Source organism: Protomyctophum bolini, assembly GCF_963924005.1.
Source record: "Protomyctophum bolini genome assembly, chromosome: 4".
In the NCBI taxonomy this organism is placed as follows: domain Eukaryota; kingdom Metazoa; phylum Chordata; class Actinopteri; order Myctophiformes; family Myctophidae; genus Protomyctophum; species Protomyctophum bolini.
Window position 1 is genome coordinate 34,649,626 of NC_137865.1, and position 20,863 is coordinate 34,670,488.

General features: G+C 43.9%; 1 protein-coding gene across 10 annotated transcripts in view; it reads left to right on the forward strand.

Annotated features, from left to right (window-relative positions):
- Positions 1 to 20,863, forward strand: part of LOC308314145 (pleckstrin homology domain-containing family A member 7-like) — a 140,432-nt gene that overhangs the window by 32,126 nt on the left and 87,443 nt on the right. Inside the window, exon 1 of one of the 10 annotated variants that reach the window (XM_080761584.1) lies at positions 257 to 295. The exons of 8 other annotated variants lie outside the window; for them this stretch is intronic. The gene's annotated coding sequence lies outside the window, so the exon portion shown is untranslated. Of the gene's footprint in view, positions 1 to 256; positions 296 to 18,797; positions 18,848 to 20,863 lie in introns of those variants that run through there. One more of the 10 variants, XM_080761576.1, reaches the window with a different exon arrangement.

Below are 20,863 nucleotides of genomic sequence, written 5' to 3' on the forward strand. Positions count from 1 at the left end.
GTGATCCCTGGCTAGGTCAGGATTAGTTAATGATTACTTCACCTGTCAACACAAAGCAGCACACACTCCGCCCAGACGTTGTACCACCCCATTCCTCCACTACTTGTTTGTTTTTCTCCTCTCTCCCTATCGCATGCTCTCACGGCTGCTCTCACTCTCTGTGTACACTGCATTCCCTCGCTGATTTGACGAAACACTCCTGGCGCTATAATCCTGTGTAAGCCGCCAGTCAGCTGGCTAGTCAGTCAGTCAGTCAGTCAGTCAGTCAGTAAGTTAGTAAGTCACACACGCTAAGGTGAGTGCAGAGGCTTCATTAGTGTTTGGCTGATTGGCGGGATGACTGTGTGTGTGCATGTGCCATGCTGAAAATATTGACTGCATGTGTGTGTATGTTTAATAATGCATGGCTGTGTGGGCAACTGAGCACACACACACAGATTTTGTGCATGACCTATTGACGATTAGATTCAATTGGCTGTTCAAAGACTACCTGTTAGTGGATTTGATATGGATAATAGCACGGCTCATAACTCTAAGGTGGTCTTTACACGAGAACGGTGTTCTTAGAAAATGGCAAAATATAGTATCGTTTGCTGGTGTCCCTTTTTAGATGAGAACGGCGTTTTCAGGAGGTGAAAACGCAACAAAGTGAAAACACCTTCCAGAGTGGAAATCTTTGAAAACGCCGTAATATCCCATCTCCATGTAAACAGGCAAAATGTTGAATCTGCAAAACTTGTGACATCATGGCTCATGTTGACTCGCAACGCATATGTTTATTACATTAATGCAGAGGCGTAGGTGATATTTGGAGTTCCTAGAATGAGCAAGCACTCCCTCGCCCCGCTCATCCTACAAATACAAATGTACTTTAGTGACTATAGTGATGGTAAATGTTAACCATCATGTACACAAACACAAAAAGTATGGCATGGCATGCACAGACTAGTACAACATGTGCGTCTCCATGTAAAAGGTGAATAAAAACTGCGAAAGCGACATGGACTTTGCCCTTTTATCTGGAGTTTTTTCTGACTTAACCAATCAACTCGTTTGGAATATAATGCTAGAGAGAGTTTAGAGCGCGACGTAATAATGGAAGATTATGTCTCCCAGTTTTGGGGGGTAATGGAATGGCAAATGGAGTAAAATCTGCCTCATCTGCTGGGCACTCTAGCGCCTTTATTTAGAACAATTGACGATTAGATTCAATTGGTTGTTCAAAGACTATCTGTGGATTTGATATGGATAATAGCACGCAGAGCAGAGTCCAAGTTTAATAACATAAGCTTATGCTTCATTGAAATCATTTAATGTCTGTTGTTTGGCATGATTTTCCGGCACGGCAGCATTTCTGTGGCATTTCTGTGGCTGGCAAAAGTCATGTGTTGGATAAAATGAAATGCACCACCACATCTTAAGTTAGTTATCAGTTGAACTGTGTGTGTGTGTGTGTGCGTGTGTTTGTGCGTGCGTGTGTGTGCGCGCACTGGGCTTCCATAAGCTTTCTGTCAATCTGCTCTATCCATGCACTCCCTGCTGTGACACCTGACTCAATCCTTTTACAGCCCTGAACTGCCTCTAATACGCATACACACACACACACACACACACACACACACACACACACACACACACACACACACACACACACACACAGGCTATGTAATTGCTTACATAATGTGTGTGCGTGTGGCTGTGTGCACGCGCATGCTAGGTATGAACATGAATTATGTGACAGTGCTATCCTGTGAACTCTGTTCAAAGCATTGAGATGAATCCAGTCTCTGTTCCCTCTGGTTAACTGTGTGAAGATGAATCTAGTCTCTGTTCCCTCTGGTTAACTGTGTGAAGATGAGTGTGTTAGAGCATTACATCGTGCTTTAAGGTGCAGAGCCGTGTGCTCAGAAATCAGATCTTGATCTTTGTCAAATACCTCCACCATTGACATGCATGAGGGAAATATGTAGAATGTAGGGATACAGACGTGTGGTGTAGATATCATGGCAAAGATGATGAGACCATACACACCACCTCGATGTAAACTAGGGGTTGTCAACCTTTTGGGGTGGGGACCGTGACACCCCCACCATTCAAATTGACGCTTACAATTAGATGAACGTGTATACCGTACACATCTTTATATATAAAAAAATATATATATATACCGGTGTATATATATATATTTTTGGCCTTCCTTCACTGCACTGTAATGGCATTCACTTCCTTGTTTACGGCTCCAAAAGAATGGCTCGTAACTCCTAATGTAGTGATCTCTCCATGGTTTTGACCAAAGGGACAATGTTCTGTCTTCATTTCTGACTTCAGCATGCCTCTCATTTGGAATATTAATGCTTCTAGAGAGACTTTAGCGTGACTATCGTGAGCTAAGAACGATTATGCCTCCTGGTTTTGGGGGGAACGGAAGGGAGGGGCTAAAATCTGCCATATCTGTTGGTACTCTAGCACCTTTATTTTGAAGAATTCCCTGGCAAAAAAAGTTTCTAGCCATTCAGGTGCACGAAATCACTATGCAGCAAAACAAAATACAACTGTACGGCTGAAAATTAGGAGTTTCTTGGGATGCCTACACACATTTTCTTAAAACGTTTTTGAGGGGTGCTATCCCCTCTTATGCACAGCTTTGTGTTTGAGCACAGAATGTGTTTGTAGCACGGAATGTGATGATTTTTTATAATTACCATATTCTGAATGACCAAAAAGAGGACACATGCGCGCGTGCATGTGCGCATGCACGTCATGCATGTGTCCAAATGGACCCTTACAGGTCTGTAACTCTGAGAGTGTACAAATGGAACCAAATGGACCCTTACAGGTCTGTAACTCTGAGAGTGTACAAATGGAACCAAATGGACCCTTACAGGTCTGTAACTCTGAGAGTGTACAAATGGAACCAAATGGACCCTTACAGGTCTGTAACTCTGATACTGTACAAATGGAATCAAATGGGTCTATTTGGTTTTACTCTCGAAGTTATGGGGGTCCTTGAAATTAAAAAGTTTGAGAACCTGTAATCCTGTATGCAATGGCTTATCTCTTGTAAAAAAGAGAGACCAGCCTATTCTCCAAACCATCATATCTTATGCTTTGCTAGGTTGTACAAAATAATATTGGGTCAATTTAATTTGCAGGACTCGCCTCGCGCACAGCTGCCTTGTCTGCGTTGTTGACATGACATGGGCTTGCAGGACAGAACTTTTATTTGTGACAGACATTTAGTTCCTTTGCAGACAATACAATCTGCTTCTCATTGGTCAGTCACAGAGCTAAGAAAACAGTAGCTCTATACTTTTTCTGCATGTCAATGATGAGATAACAGTCTATCAAGGTACTCTGTCAATTTAGCAACGAGCTCTCACCCCATAGAGCTGTTTTGTGCTTTGTAGTTTCGATATGGGCTTGTAGATCGCTGGCACCTTTATTTGCCACAGATACATACGTTCCTGCTTTGCACACAGTGCATTCTGCTTCAGATTTGTCACGGCCAGGACGAAAACACAGATACTTTTTCCGCAAATCATCTGTGAAGTTGCATTTTCGTTTCGGCATCTTTCGCTTTCTCTCTCTCTCTCTGCACTGAGTGACACACACACACACACACACACACACACACACACACACACACACTGTCTGTGACTGCATGCATGCACTCGCCTCCAGTTAGTTTGTTTAGATCTGCGCATGCACTCCGCCTCTCAGAGTGCTTTGTTCGGGCGCGTTCGGAAATATCGCACCAGAGCACACTCACCTATTAGTTTGCATTGCACAGTGCGCTCAGTGCGCTATTTCCGAACGTGCCCCAACCATGAACGTGCATTGTAAATACATTCTACCCTCAAAAGTTAAAACCCCGGACATTTGCAGGATTTTACAAAACCAGCCCGGACAGCCTCCCAAAAGAGGACTTGTCCGGGCAAAAGAGGACGTATGGTAAGCCTACTGTACTTTATTGTTACATATTGTGTACAGGTACATCTAGGTAAATATATTGGTAAACACTGTGCGCCTTGGCAAACAGCCTTGCTGCTTTCAAAAACAGTGACTCAGACTCCGTCGCTTTGTTGTTCCCATCTCTGTCCGAAAGGAGGACGACCAGGCTGCTGTGTGTGGGACTGGTATCATATTGTCTCTCTCTCTCCCTCTCCCTATTCTCCATCTGTTTATCACTGGAGTCCTTTCAGCTCAGCCAGGGTCTCATGTTACTGCATGCAGGCAGGGCTAGGGCAGCACTGTGTGGGCACTACGGACGGCTAATCCCTGTCTTAATCTGAGACAGCTTTGTGTACAATCAATGAATCCACTGTTTACGCAAGGAGAGTTTGGGGTTAGCGATGGGAGGGAATGTATGCTAGAAAGGCTACGCATGCTCTCGTCCCACTAGATTCCCATCCGATTTATGCGTGTTTGGAGATTGCTGGTGAATCAGCAGTCTATGTGGCTCTGTTGCAGTTTTGTAACATTAGTTTGCCTCTTTTCTGGAGCAATGTAAATCAATGAATACAGTAACTTTAATGCTGACTGTGACATGTGTAAAGAGAGACAGATCTTTTTACCAGGGAAACCTGGTAAAACCTTTTTCAAAGATTTAAGAAACCTATGCATTATGGTATTATACACAAATGTAGGTGTTCTCTTATATACAGCGAGGCAGAGCAGAACCTCATTGAATGCAAACGACCCACAAATCCATACCTCACTCACGCTGGCATTCTTTTGACAGTGATCTGTGCGGGCGCTGGACAATCCCATAAAAGTGCAGAGACACTGTTCTGTGGAGCCCAGATAAGTAGGACAAATGGAGCAGCCCAAACAAATTTCCACCGCATGTATTCTGCCCACGCTGGTAGCAGCACACTAGAAGGAAGGCCTCTGTCCTGCAGTCTCCACGGTCCTGGGGGACAGAGCGTTAAGCGTAGGAAGGCCTCTGTCCTGCAGTCTCCACGGTCCTAGGGGACAGAGCGTTAAGCGTAGGAAGGCCTCTGTCCTGCAGTCTCCATGGTCCTAGGGGACGGAGCGCGTTAAGCGTAGGAAGGCCTCTGTCCTGCAGTCTCCACGGTCCTAGGGGACGGAGCGCGTTAAGCGTAGGAAGGCCTCTGTCCTGCAGTCTCCACGGTCCTAGGGGACAGAGCGTTAAGCGTAGGAAGGCCTCTGTCCTGCAGTCTCCACGGACCTAGGGGACAGAGCGCGTTAAGTGTAGGAAGGCCTCTGTCCTGCAGTCTCCACGGTCCTAGGGGACAGAGCGTTAAGCGTAGGAAGGCCTCTGTCCTGCAGTCTCCACGGTCCTAGGGGACAGAGCGTTAAGCGTATAGGAAGGCCTCTGTCCTGCAGTCTCCACGGTCCTAGGGGACAGAGCGTTAAGTGTATAGGAAGGCACAAGGAGAACCAGTCCCATTATCCTCCAGGGCCCAGTGGGAAGAATCTAGCCCTATGCTTACATCACTTGGCAGGCTAAAAGCGCCACTGTTTACCTGCAGTCTGACTGTGTGTTCTGGAGTGCTAGAATTGACTAGCATGTATTTATTAATTAGTTTGTTACTACACTACAGAATTGTAGTGCAATAATTATGGGACGATTCAGGAATCTGCATTCGTTTTTAGGCGCAGAATGAGCTTGACAAAATGCTGTTTGTTGACAGCATTTTGAGATCATCTTTTACAGCGTTCCACTCATTTCTGGTAGACTACAGTGTCCTGTATTGTATGCGATGCATGAAATTGTCTAGGGCTGGAACTATGTATTATTTTCTCAGCAACGATTCTGTCCATTACTTTTTGGTTAATTGAATCGAGAAGAAGCACATTTTTGTTTACTGTGTGTGTGTGGGTGCATGTGTGTGTGTGTGTGTGTGTGTGTGTGTGTGTGTGTGAACTTGCACACAGGCATTGACCATTAGCATACAAAGACAGTGATGAGCGCCATTTCTTTCACTGTCTCTTTATTAGCATTTTGGGAATTCTGTGGAGTTAGGCAGTTACTGCGCGGATTCTGTTGTCACGGTTACGGTCCCCGCAGGCTATGGGATCTGCTTTGCTGTCATGGTTACGGTCCCAGCCGGTGGGTGGACTTAGCTTCGGGGCTGCAATGCACACACCACACCGCACAGAGAATAACAGTACAGACTAGTGCTACAGTTTGAGTTATGAGCAACAGCACAATGTGTTTTATGAGTAGGGTGCATGCTTTTGTTCCGACATAACATTGGTCTGAACCACAACCTACCTAAAACCCTAACCTAACCATAACCACAAGCACGGAGCAGCGCATCCCTCACCAACCTTAATCCGGTCATTTTAACGCATGCCTCACCAACCTTAATCCGGTCGTTTTAACGCATGCCTCACCAACCTTAATCCGGTCTTTTTAGTGCATCCCTCACCAACTTTAATCCGGTCGTTTTAATGCATCCCTTACCAACCTTAATCTGGTTGTTTAAACGCATCCCTCACCAACCTTAATCCGGTCGTTTTAACGCATCCCTTACCAACCTTAATCTGGTTGTTTAAACGCATCCCTCACCAACCTTAATCCGGTCGTTTTAACGCATCCCTTACCAACCTTAATCTGGTTGTTTAAACGCATCCCTCACCAACCTTAATCCGGTCGTTTTAACGCATCCCTTACCAACCCTAATCTGGTTGTTTAAACGCATCCCTCACCAACCTTAATCCAGTCGTTTTAACGCATCCCACACCAACCTTAATCCGGTCGGACCACTGCTATGTCCGCAGTCTTTCCCCTTTCATGACGACGACAGGCCCGGAAGAGAATTCCCCATTAATTTGTCCCATAGACGTTTCAGAAAGTATTTATTTATTTTACATTCAAGCCTCGGACAAAGCCAACTCTTGTGACAAATCATGGCAATAAACACAATGTTTTGGGCCGATCAAATAATTAGAATGAAGAAAAACTTTTTTTTAGTGTGTACCCTGCCATTTTTTCTTCTTTCTAATTATTACATCTCTGTGTGTACAACAAATATGCATCTTTCCTGAACCAGTGATGACGCCATAGGCCCCTCCCCCCCATCCCGCCAATGACAACAAAGGCGCCTATCAGCGGTGAGTTTGTGCAGCAGAAGCTACTGAGCGCGATAGGGCTTTTACCTTAACATTTACTGCTCCTATATTATGACGACTGTCAGCAACAAGTGGACATGGAGAACAGCTTTCTCTGTGATTTTTGACATCACATGAGTTGTAAGCACATGCTCCATGTCTTCTTCTCTTTTTGGTGCTTTGTGGTAGTTTTCCAGCGCCACCTGTAGACCGGGCATATACAGTATACTACAGGCATATTCAGTGGGTTTCAGTGGTTTCCTGTAGATGGACACATTTCTTGAGATAATTCTGTGTGTACGGTAAACGTTTTGAAAATGACATTTTTTTTAACGTCTGTGTGGATGTGGCCTAATTTACCTGTATGGGAACACAGATTTCCAGCTCTCTATTTTCACCCTAGATGTGTTAGCTGCCATCATGCTTCCTGCAAATGACTAAATAGCTAAACAAAATTAAACTAAATTGCTGTTTATTGCCGTTCAACTGCCAGCAGAAACATTAATTAACTGTGTTTTATGAAGAGAAATGAGCTTCTGTTACACCAGGGACAGAGGCGAGGCTCCACGACTCTGTGAATTTGATATTCTCGGTCTCAAATTTTGGCAATGCCACTATTTAATCATAACAGGACGGTCTCTGCCAACAGTTATAGATTAGCAGCTAATGCATGTTCAATTAAAAGCTGGGCACCAGTGCTTCGATTTGAATCATGTCGGGGGGGGGGGGGGGGGGGCCCGGGGTGTAAAGTGTCCAATCAAGATGCAGTGTGTTAACGTTGTCTGACATTTACATGGCTTTTGGCTCTTCTCTGTTGAATCAATATCGAGACGCCGATCAGCGAAGCTACAAGTGTGTGTCTATCTATGTTCTACTCACCCCCCCCCCCCCCCCCCCCTCTCTCTCTCTCTCTCTCTCTCTAGCTTCCCCTGAAAATAGGCCCTGTGCACAAAATCAAAAGGCCCTAAGGCACTTTGTGCTACGCTGTGAGCTTATAGATTTTCACTACTTCTTAAATATTTATTTTCTTTTCATTTCTTCAGTATATTACTGAAAAATACTTTGGGATTTTGTTATTAATTCATGCAAAGCCAAACCAAATGTAGGAAACAAGAACTAAAGGGGACCCATAACAATGTGTCCGCGACCCACAAATGGGTCTTGACCCATTGTTTGGGAAACGGTGTTCTGCAGGGAAACGGTGTTCTGCACCACGCTCTAACTGTGTCCCCTCTGAACATCCCTGCTCCCTCCCACTCTCCATTTCTCTCTCTTTACTCATTTCTATCTCAGCCATGAGCCATCCCCTCTCTCTCATCTCCATATCTCCTTAGTCTTCATTTTGTTCCTTTCCACTGTCATTCTTTGCTAACGTCCTGTGTGTGTGTGTGTGTGTGTGTGTGTGTGTGTGTGTGTGTGTGTGTGTGTGTGTGTGTGTGTGTGTGTGTGTGTGTGTGTGTGTGTGTGTGTGTGTGTGTGTGTGTGTGTGTGTGTGTGTGTGTGTGTGTGTGTGTGTGTGTGTGTGTGTGTGTGTGTGTGTGTGCGTGCGTGCGTGCGTGCGTGCGTGCGTGCGTGCGTGCGTGCGTGCGTGCGTGCGTGCGTGCGTGCGTGCGTGCGTGCGCACGTGTGTGACTCATGCAGTGTCAGGTGGGAATATCAGGGGACTGTAGACACACAGGGACCCGGTGGTTACAACATGCAGCAAAGGCAATCTCCTTCCCTCTGCCTCCATGTCTTTCTCCATTTGTATTTCCATGTCTCAATTCATACTTTTTCCACCTTTCTGTACTTCTGTCTTCCATTGTCTCCTCCAGGCCGATGGCATGGGGAGAGAGTATGTCTGTCGGACCGACGGACACACGTGTCCATGTGTCCGTCCGTCCGTGTTCAGCTATTCTCTGGCACCGTTGGCCCGGTCAATGTCAAACACTCCCTGGATGCCAACGACGAACCTCTGACCCAAATTTTCAGAATGGCCGCCACCATGAGGCCGATTTTTGCAAAACACATTTTGTTTTAATATTGCTCGTACAGATTTTATCACGCAAATCGGTACACACTATCTCTATAGTCATGTGACCAACATGTATCTGTCCGATTTTCCATATGCCATTCCGATTGGCTAAGATTGCCTTCCAAAGTTTGCAGGATTGGCCGGTTATGATCAAAATGCCTCAAATCATTGAACACGACTTGTGATTTAGGTGACATTTTGCACGCACATTCCCCCTAGGCAGAGGAAGAAATTACACTTAAACATTTTCAAATCATTCTCATAGTGGCTGCTATAAATATCTGTCCTGCATTTTTCAAATCTGCCTTTTATAGCGCCACCATGAGGCCGTTTTGTTTATTAGTCCTTCAGATGTTATCCAAATATCACGCAAATCGGTACACATGATCTTTATTTTCATGTGATCAAGACGAATCTGTTATATACTATTGTGGTTGGTTAAGATTGACATCTAAAGTTTGCAGGTGTGGCCCATTTTGAACAAAATGAACAAAGCCTCCAATTGCTGTGAAACTTTGCACGCTCATGTAACATTTATTTCTTTCTTTCTTTCTTTCTTTCTTTCTTTCTTTCTTTCTTTCTTATGTTTCATTCTTTCTTTCTTGGGAATGCTGACATGGCGGTTACAAATTGACACACATTTCTCCCCATGCCATCTCTTTGTCTGTGTGACTCATGGCATTGGGTATAGTGTTATGAATGGTAATGGCTCTCCCCTTTGAATGCCTTGCTCTCTACTTCACAGGCTGTCCTAAATCTCTCTCTCTCTCTCACACACACAGTCACACACAGTCACACACACACAGACACACACACACACACACACACACACACACACACACACACACACACACACACACACACACACAAAGTGCACAGTTACCCTCTCCTTCACAGCAACAAATGGCCAACACACCGTAGAGACGCAGAGGCTCTTTCAGTTATATTTATGACATCAGACAAGCTCAATGCCATGGTGACAAAGCAATCCCAATGCCTGAGGTCAGACATGGCCTCGCACATGTGAAGGTGTATTGTGACGTTAAAAAAACCTCAAAGCTCAAAAGGCTTCAGAACACACCTTGAAAACCACAGACCACCGGAAAGCCACTGAATGTTCAAAGGTTCAGGTGGTATGGGTGTAATTGAGGTTATTGTAAAGTCAAGGGCTGATCTGGTCTGGGAGTTAGTGCAGAGAGATACCAACCTTAGCTCAGTCGTAAGGGATGGAAATGGGGTCTCTTTTTTTGTCAAATATGTTTTTATTGAACAGATTATAAATTATTACAAACATGATATGAAATACTTTTTTTATGAAACAAAATGAAAGAAAAAATAAACAAGACAAAAAAGAGAAAGAAATGGAAATGGGGTCTCTTGAGGCGATCTGGTATAAAGTCCTTAGGTCGAAGTCACGATCGTAGTTCTTAGCTTAATTCCGTCTTTACTCGCTAGGCACCTATATTTATAGTGTTGAGATGTCGGAGGTGACGTCACCTCTGACACCACGGTTATGATGTCGGAGCGACACCTGGTTCCTTCGTAACAGTTATTAAAGCCTAAAGGAAAATGTATGTCACAAAACCTTTAATGTTGCTTTTTGGGGCTGTTCTTGTTACAGTTTTATTGTGGCGTCGCTGCTTTAGCAGCGGCACCAGTATGTTATCGTCAAGAGAAAAGTTTGGCACCTAACTAGTCCTACACACGCTTTCACTTAGAAACTCCGTTCAAACTTTGACACGTTCAGCTTACCAGTGTTGTTATTGACAGCAAATTTTGGTTTTAGTCAAATCTTTTGAATAGTTTGCATTTAGTTTTAGTCGCATTTAAAATTCTAGAAGTCTACACAACAATTAGAGAATGTAGAAGAATTGTTATTTAGATGTTTCATCACCATGCCTCTCCTATGGTACCGCATCAATACGCCTTAGTCTTTGGTCTGATAGGCTAATGGTGGTCCGTGGCTCAAATGCCGAATAAATAATGGAACTTGATATGAAATGGGTTGAAAACCGCTGGGCTAGAACACACTGCCTGTAGCGAGTTGGACATTATACTATACCATCTGGTGTCTCTGATTGGTACTGATTGAGAGAGAGAGAGAGAGAGAGAGTGTGTGTGTGGCTTGCTCCTCGATCGAGCTGCAATTACCAACAAGAGGTCTATGTTCTCCTGACTGTGTGTGTGTGTGTGGGGGGGGCATTTGATCCCATTTGTACCCCCCCCCCCCTTTTTTTTTTGCATATTCCCCTCCTTGACTTTGTAATGCAACAAATCCTTCCCTTCTCGAGTGCCTTTTCTTAATGACCAGCAGAGATGCAGGCGTATTTACCATGTGGCCTCAAACACTTGCAGCCTATTGCAGCCGGCACTTGTATTCTTATGTATTCTTACTCTTTGCTTTCTGCAATCATCGCTATTGCTCCACCACCCTGGTTATGCGAATGCAACAATATTTTCATTATATCTCACAATGACACATTTAATAGGCAATCTGTTCTCGATGCCTGGTGCGTGTAAGCGTGGGTATAATAGCATTGTGCCCGGCGCCGAGGCAGGTGCCTAAAAACGACACTGATTGGTTACGTGGAATACGAGCTTAGCAGACCTACAAGCTCGTAGAGCTTGTAGATCTGCTATTTTTCAATAGCTAAATTGCAACATAATGTTTAAAACAACAAAGGGGGTTCCCGCTCAAAATGGGTTAGGGTACCAATTGGTGGTGTAAGAAAATATCGATATGAATCGGTAATCGATTTTAACATTATCGATGCGACTACATCGATGCACGTGTGTCTGGATTGGTTAAAATAGCGTCTGAATTGCACGTTGGTTCAATCCTAAAGTTATGAATCGGTCGATTCAACTAACTGCGGGAAAAACACAGATGTACTGTACAAGCCCAACGTGCTGTGCATTGCGACGGTTAGAGCACTTGTAGATCTGCTACTTCCAGCGCAGGACAGGCGCCTTAACTATGCGTCAACAGCGACAACACAAGCATGAGAAGCCACTCGTCAGACAGGATGCACGCGCAGATCCGACACAACTTTATTACATAATTGGTAATTGCATAATCTGTTTTTTTAATCCACGCGTCCATCCAGGTTTAATGTGTCAGATCGCACCGTATCGAATCGCATCAAATTCCACAAAATCAAAATCGTATCGAATTATATCGAATATCGAAAAAGTGATTATCGAATATCGAAAAAGTGATTACAGGATTTCAGCCCCTGCCTCTTTAACACTCTCTGCACATCCCTGGCATTCATTGTGCAAATGCCTTGTGCACGCTCCCAGTAGGCCACACAAATACCTCCACAATATGGGACATATTCTGACCGACGCCAAGTCATTGAAATTGTTTTAATTTTTGTTTTTTTCATGTGATGTGAAAGCAGGTAATCATAGCTTCAAATTGACATATTGGTTGTTCAGTTTCAACCACCAGTTTTGGAGATACAGTATGACTTATAGAGTAATGTCTTGCAGAAAGTTGAGAAAACATGCTTGAAACGTTCACTTCTGTGTACTCTAACATTACACCTAGCTACATGTTTAAGCATTCATTCATATTTACATGTCAATTTCAGCTCTGACATTAATTTCAGACATGCTCTAGTACAGTGGTCGTCAACAGGCGGACCGCGGTCCACGACCGGACCGCGGCACACCTTTCTGTGGACCCTGAAGAAATTATAGAAAAAAATAATAAGAAAAAAAGTCACTGCAACCGCAAGTTGAATTCTCTGTTGTATTCGCTGAATGCAGAGCAACTGGCTTACTAGCTGTTAGCTGGGGTCGCAGTGACACAGTCACAGATTTGCGTGCAGCACGCATCAGCCCAATACACAACCATTCAACAGTTAGCCTAGTATGTGAAGAGTCTGTCTGTGCTATTAACTCATTTTGGATAAAAAAGTTGTTCTCCTCCTGAGTCTTGCCGCCATGACTGTCTCTGTATCAAAAAGAGTCACATATGTTTGTTCATGTATTATTCTTTTTTGGAAACGCAAAAAAAAAGACCGTCTGCATGGCTTTTTCCAAAAGACCAGTTGTGCTAGACTCATCCAATGTGTTTCTGGCTGGGGAGGAACTTGTGTCAGAGTCAAGTATACCTCGGGGTCATGTTATGTTAGACTACCTGTTGTAACCCTAACCTTTAAAAAACATGTGAAAAAAGTTTCAAACACAATCAAATTCAACCTTCAAAACTTTAAACAAATGAAGACCATTCCTGACAGTTAGTGCTGCTAAAATCTATCTCCAATGCATGATCCTATCACACGTTGAATACTGTTTCACAAACTGGTCTTTGCGCATGTATAACGTTTCTCATACCCATTGAAGAGTGCACTATAGGTGTTCAATAAGAAACCCCACTCATACCACCACTGTAATATCGTTCAGAGGTACAGTTTCTTGAGGTTTGCTAATTTTATGGTTTTAAAACGGGTTCGTATTATACAAGACCCTACATGGTCTGTACCCGCCTCTCCTAAGTGATTACATTAATGCTTTGTTTCATAATGTAAGGTACTGTTTGCTTGTTTGTTTTGTATTATGTGGAAACTGCAGAGGAGAATTAGCATTTTTGCTAAATCCGGTATATTTACATTGTATTTATGTAACGTCCATTCATATGCATTGTCCCGTTAAATATACAAATAAAGTAAAGTAAATATTTCACTCTAATTTTATAATGGAAGTCAAGGGGGCTCTAATCAAGCCCAGATATGGAGTCATACGTCATAGATGACTGATGACAGGCTGTCCACAGATCCACATTGGATCTGTGGACAGCCTGTCATCAGTAACACCATTCCCATTTGGATCCCAAGATCCAAATAATTGACATGACATTGATTTGATTTATTTTCTTTGATTCCCTGCCCCCAAAATGTCTGTGCATGGAGCGCTGTCTGTCTAGATGTCCAGGCTACATAGCGGTGCTGTCTTTGATTGATGGATTGATTGAATATTTTATTAGACAATATATTAATGCAAACAGCACTATGTACACTTTGTACAGTCAAGCATTTTGTCTAAAATGATTTTGCCGAAGAAAGACCTTGCGGTCTTGTTTCCATTCGGGTCATATGCACTACAAGCATAGTAAATGAGTAAGACGCGCAAACGCGGGAAGCGAACGCAGCTCGTACATATTTGGGTTTTGGACGTACAGCTGCTTTGGGGACTCCTTATATGGTTATGGCTGAGTCATGGTGACGTAACAGCGGGACAGACACTTGCATCAATCACAAACAAATCACTCAGCTCCATATATGGGCACAAAAGCGGGACAGACAGACAGACACACAGACAGACATGATCTGCTAGGTCTCATAGTAAGTGCTCACTGCATTCGCAAAAATGGGCAGTATGTGGGCTCCAGCTAAAGTCCTGAGGGCCCTTTTGTTAACAAAGGAGGGAATTCTGCCCAATAATCTTGTCCTTTGATTTACTCTTTTGATCGCCCTTGTTTCCATGCTTTCACGCCATGCTGTGAGTTTACTGTCAAAGATACAGCCTAGATATGTGACCTCTTCTTTGCTAGAGATTACTATGTCATCGACTCAGACCTTAACATTATTTACATAACATTATTTGCCCTACTAAGTTAATGGTTGGATCCAAAAAGTATTGATTCTGTTTTACCAAGATGCAATGAGAGTTTGTTTTCGGTAAGCCAAGTTCAGATTTTGGTGAGTTCTGTACTGAGAGCCTAGTCTATCCAGGCCACATTGCGGCCTGAACATCTACTGTAGTACCAGTAAGACGCCCTGAGAGTGAGAAGCGACGTCGCCCTACAGAGCAAGGTTGCGTGCACGCATCCGCCTGCGTGGCGGTAGACTGCTAGGCGTGCGCTGGCGCTTTGGCATGGGGGGCAGATCAACATATGAATTCTGTACTGGCCATATATGGAGCGTGTCTTGAGTGTACAGGGTTTGCTGGTCAGATCAACATGGAATGTCAGAACAGGTCAGCTCCATATTTGTAGATCTAAGGGTGGCAGCGGGTGCAGTGTCTTGAGTGTACAGGGTTTGATGAGGTCTGGCCATATATGGAGCGTGTCTTGAGTTTACACGGTTTGATGAGATCAGATCAACATATGGAATGTCGGAACATGTCGGCTCCATATATGGAGATCTAAGGGTGGCAGCGGGGGCAGTGTCTTGTGTGTACAGGGTTTGATGAGGGCCCAGTTAGGGCCGGGCCTGTTCACCGGCTGCCGGGCGTGGCTGCGCTAATGACTTTGGGGCGGGCCGTCTAGAGTTTGAATGGACAGGTATCAGTCAAAAGGGAGACATCGAAGAGGAAGGATGGGTGGGGTGGATCAACATAAGGAATGGTCAGCTTCATATATGGAGATAAAGGCGAGGCATGATGTCACAAGTCTTGACCATATATGGAGGTGTGACGTGACACACGGAAATGCCACCCTTATGGCACTGCATTTGGAAGGTTGCCTTCCTTGTCTTTGTTTCTCTTCACTCCTGTGTGCGGAAAAGTGCAGCTCAGTGTCACCTGCCAATGGTTTTCTATTTCAAATTATGTGAAGTTCTCATCCACTCTTTTAGCTCTTGTAAAATGTTCCTATGAATAATTTGATGGTGTCTTTCTTTCTAGTTTAAAGGCACTGACTCCAAAGGGTTTTACCAGATGGTCAAGCCTCTCTGTAAATCAATGCCAGTATAATACTCTCACCACACAAGGTTAGCCCAGGAAAGCCATAAAAAACGCACCTGCCTCCCTTCCTTCGTACCACGGCAGCAATCATTTCATCACTTATAGCGGTATGTCAGACATCTTGGCCGTGGTTTTATTTCACTGTGAATTGTGCTGCTTATGTCGGGTGTTGACAGACTGATTGATGCATGCATGCATACATGATGCATGCATGTGCATGTGTTGTGTTTTGGTACAAGACTGATTGATGCATCGATTGACATGTGCATGTGTTGTGTTCTGGTACAAGGGCTTCAAAGTCCAACAAAGAGGCAGGTGTCATATCCAGCATGCTGTGCTGAGCTTTTTGCTATTGTTGTAATTATTATCCGCACTTGGGAACAGAAGCATATTAAGGCATGATAGAATGTGTCACACACACACACACACACACACACACACACACACCGTGTTGTAACACACATAGAGTGACATCACAGGGAACACAGGGAACAATACAAAGGAGTAGGGGTCACATGGGTCGCGTTGGGGGAGTGTTGTTGAGGGAAAAGCTTTTTGCAGAAGGATGTTGTGCATCCACTGACAGAGAGAGTCAGTAGAGCGGGGTGTTCTATGTCAAGTGCAACAAAGTGTTGCTTTTACTGCAATTTGTGTTGTTGCTGTTACGTTGCTATTTAAACGGGCACAATAAGCTATTATGACTATTGCTTTACCATGCTTGTTACACTGTACCTGTGGACTTTGAACAAGTTTGGTTTGTGTGGGGAAATCAATGCTTTTGGCAAACATGCCGTGGGGGAACCGCCCCCGGGCCACATGTTGGTTGGACTAGAGGGGTGAGCAGGCATTATGGGGGAATTGATGAGCAGTGCTTTGGATCCAAGGGCATTGAGGAACAGGAAGTTATTGTTACAGCATGTGGTAAACTTGGATATGGACTGTTGGTAGGAAGGGAGAGTTAATTAGGCTATTGTCTTTGAGTGCTAAAAGGACCACCTGACCATCTATTTGTAGTAGCGGTACTTTGTAGTGACAGAGAGGGTGGTCATACAGGAACGGACTGATTCTGTTTAGTCTGTCTTGGATAATTCCAGGAAGACATAAATGGTGATCACTCCTCTTTGCTGTCTTTGATGATAATAATTGCAAAGGATTCTATCCAAGTCATACAAAATGAAATGTATGAAACTGGATTCTCGATACTATCCCATTCTTTTCAATTCTTGTTCTGCTCTGCATGCAACTCATTTTTTGAGACTGTCTGTCTTAACACTTATTTTAACAACACTTTCTGCATCTTTAATGCACCTGATTTAAGTAACATCTGTTATTTTATGGAAATATGAATTCTGGATTACAGTCCGGAGCTAAGTGACCCAAAATGTCAGTAAGGAGTCACAGTAAGGTTGACAGTTGACAGTTGACACACGGCCTAATTACTTTGGAATAATGTCAGTGTTGAACAAAGTGCTACTGTCCAGGGACTGAAATGAAAGAACTGAGAGACTGCTGGTAATGGCAACAAAAAAGCCCTGCTCTGCTGCAAGGGAAACGTTCCTCAATGCATTTCATAATGTAACACTTTGTGTAAGGTATACCACAGTGATATTAATCCCACTGACCTGAGAGGCCGCCATGTCTTTTGTCTTTTCTACCAGAATACAAACCCACAGTGGGTATGGGGAACATAGTATGGGAAAAGTAAGTCTGATAGCTCGGATAGTTCCCCAAATAAGGGATTCTTGTTCCAACCCTCATTTCAGTCTAATCTAGGCAGAGAGAAGAACAAAAATAGCATTTTATGTTTCTGCAAAGCACGGAGTTGATGTTTCGACTAGACTAGACCAACTCTAGTCTAGTCAACTCAACACAGTACAAGGTGTAACCTAACCCTAGGAATATTCCCATTTACTTGAATTATCAAGTACCACGTAAATAAATTATCACCCTATCGGTATGCAAATCGGACGGCGTCAGGCCGACTAGTGTGGCCATTAAACCGTTTGGTGCAGGTACGCCTTGCAAGCACGTGTCTGTTTATAAGCTTGCCTTGTTTTCAATGCTAGTATTTGCATTGAGTTAAATGGACGCATGTTTTGTGTGGAACAGGAGTTGGATTGTGTGTTCACGTGGTGTGTGTGTGTGTGTACGTGTGCGTGTGTGTGCGTGCGCGTGCGTGCATGCGTGCACACGTACAGTATGTATATGTGGTTATTGTTGCTAATAGGCCTCATTGGGGTGGTGATGTGTGTGCGTGCCACCAGACATACCAGCAGCATTCAGCTCCCACTGATGGCTGAGTGTGGTTTCAGGGTTTAGCTGGGCCAAAGCCTCCGCCACTCTAATGGAGCTTCATTTAATAGAATGTTGTGGATACAAAGCTCTGCAGCCGGTGTGTGTGTGGGAGGAATGGAGAGAGTGATGGGCAAGAGAGGGGGAAAGAGTGTGCTTTGGTTTTGGGTGGGTGGTGCGTGCGTGTGAGTGTGCATGCGTGGATTGTGCAGTGTGTGTGTGTGTGTGTGTGTGTGTGTGTGGGGCATGAGACAAATACAGTCTTTGTAGGGGTGTTTGTGTGTGGGGTTCATAGAGATACACATGGCCAGGAGGTGGTGTGGTGGCAGCAGTAATCGGTACACACGCTGAGATCCTAATCTGTTACTGTAACCAAATTGGACCCAACGGGTACTCTGTCTGTCAGAGGCACAGTAAAGGGAACACTGAGGATTTTACGGTGTTGTATATTGGAATCTCTGGCAGCACCGGCCTGCTAGGAATTTTGTGGTGTGTGTGTGTGTGTGTGTGTGTGTGTGTGTGTGTGTGTCAACCATAGGCAGGCAGATACAGACAGAGCTGGTCAGATAGAATTCCCCCCTCCGTACCCCCTGTGTGTGTGTTACAGGGTCAGGCGAAGCACGCTGGCAGTTTAGTCACTCCAGGAAGAGCTCTCACACACGCACACGGTCACACACACACACACATGTGACACACACACACACACACACACACACTCAACGGACGGCCGACCTTTGAAGCCGGACTATGAGCAGCATGTCGACGCAGGTAAAAATGCAACTGCACTGCCTTGTTTGAACGTTATAACCTTCTAATTCAGTAGCTTGCATTTGTCTTCACAGTGCTATTGGAATGTTGTTAAATACAGACAGAGAGACACACACACACACACACACACACACACACACACACACACACACACACACACACACACACACACACACACACACTGAAAGGTATACATGGGCTGTGACGGACAGTGGATGAAATGAAATGACCAGTAGGTATAGCTGTTCTGTTGGTACTAGCTCGGGTGCTCTACTAGAGTAACAAAACATAGTGGCTGTATGTCAAACGCTGCATGCTCATGCTGCTGTCATACCAGAAGCTCAGCATGCATGCCTCGTATACAGCCCTGCTAATGCCTCATATACAGCCCTGCTAATGTTACCATGCACTGTAGGCCATATACTCTGTCCTTGTGTGGGAGTGTGTATACTTACTGCATGTGTTGATTTGACAGCAAATGTTGTATTTTAGTTTTTGTCGTAGTCTTTTGAATAGTTTTCATTTGGTTTTAGTCACATTTTAGTCACCTGGAATGTCTTAGTGTTAGTCTAGTTTTAGTCAACAAAATATCAACAAGATCTACAAGCTCACTAGTAAAATGACTTGTGTCTTTTACTTATACTGGATCTCTTGTCCACTAGTCCCTTCCTAACATTTTAGACTAGTACTTATTTGTTGACAAAATTGTCAATATGTTTAGTCTTAGTTTTAGTCATCATAGCTTAGTTTTCATTTAGTTTCCATTTAGTTTTCGTCAGCGAAAAAAGGTAGTTGACGAACAGTCAATGCAAACAACACTGGTGTACTGTACTATGTACTGTGTGATGAGGGTAGTGGGCTATTGCCATTGGATTTTCTTCTTTTTCTTCCCTCTACGCCGAATTAGGATATCTTTTTTTAGGTTGTGAACTGAGTGAAAGACTGTGAGGACAGGGGAAGCGGACATTAGGAAAGCTGAGCTTGCATATAGGGCTTATCTTGTTAAAGCCATTGTTGAGCAATTTATAATATTAGTCCTTACCCGTTCTGATATATGAACACGAAATGATGTACAGTGCACGCACACACACCACAGCAGAAGTACCTGGAGACAGTGGCAAAGCAGCAATGAGAAATTGTCAAGGCAAAGCACAATTCGTAGTATAGTAATAACGTTTACATTGGCAAAGTGGCTAAGTATGCAGCCATTGCGCGCACGGACGCACGCGCATGCTGCATACTGCATACTGCATAATACAGTATGCAGTGGTGGAAATTAACTAAGTACATGTACTAAGTACTGTATTTGTAGGCCTACTTTACTTGAATCTAATACTTTTACTTCTACTCCACTACATTTCAGATCCAAATATTGTACTTTTACTCCACTACATTTATGTGAAAACCTTAGTTACTAGTTAATTTGATTTGATTTGATAAGATTTTTCTTATTACAAAACATACTTCAGCTCTATATATATTTCGGCTATTTGAAAATAGCCGATCTACAAGCTTACAGTGTGTCGCATTGTGAGCTTGTAGATCTGCTATTCACTCACAGGTTGCAGAAGTTGTTTCGGGCTGTCCTCTTCTTAGGAAGTCCTGCTAGGATCACTAACAGCTTGCAGAAGAGCGCCCTCTATCGTAAACATTGAACAACATTTATTTTCCCCCCGTTGAGAATCACTAGTACTGGTGTAGATGACAGAATCCTGACATAATTAAATAGTTTCCCTCCAGCCTACATTAAAGACAGACGTATATTTTAGACAGAGTTCAGACTGCATAGATCAGGGCCCATCGGTTTCCGAACTCTTAATAACAGAAGCCCCTGGCTGCATCCTCCCATTGTGAAATGGATTAACACTTTGACTCCTGAACACGAGTTACACAAGTTAATTGACTGTAGAACACTTTCCCTTACCTCTCTTTACTCTAAATCTACGGCGCTCTCCATGGCTTTGATCAGAACGGCAATGTTCTGTCCTCTTTCCTGACGTAACCTAGCATCTCGTT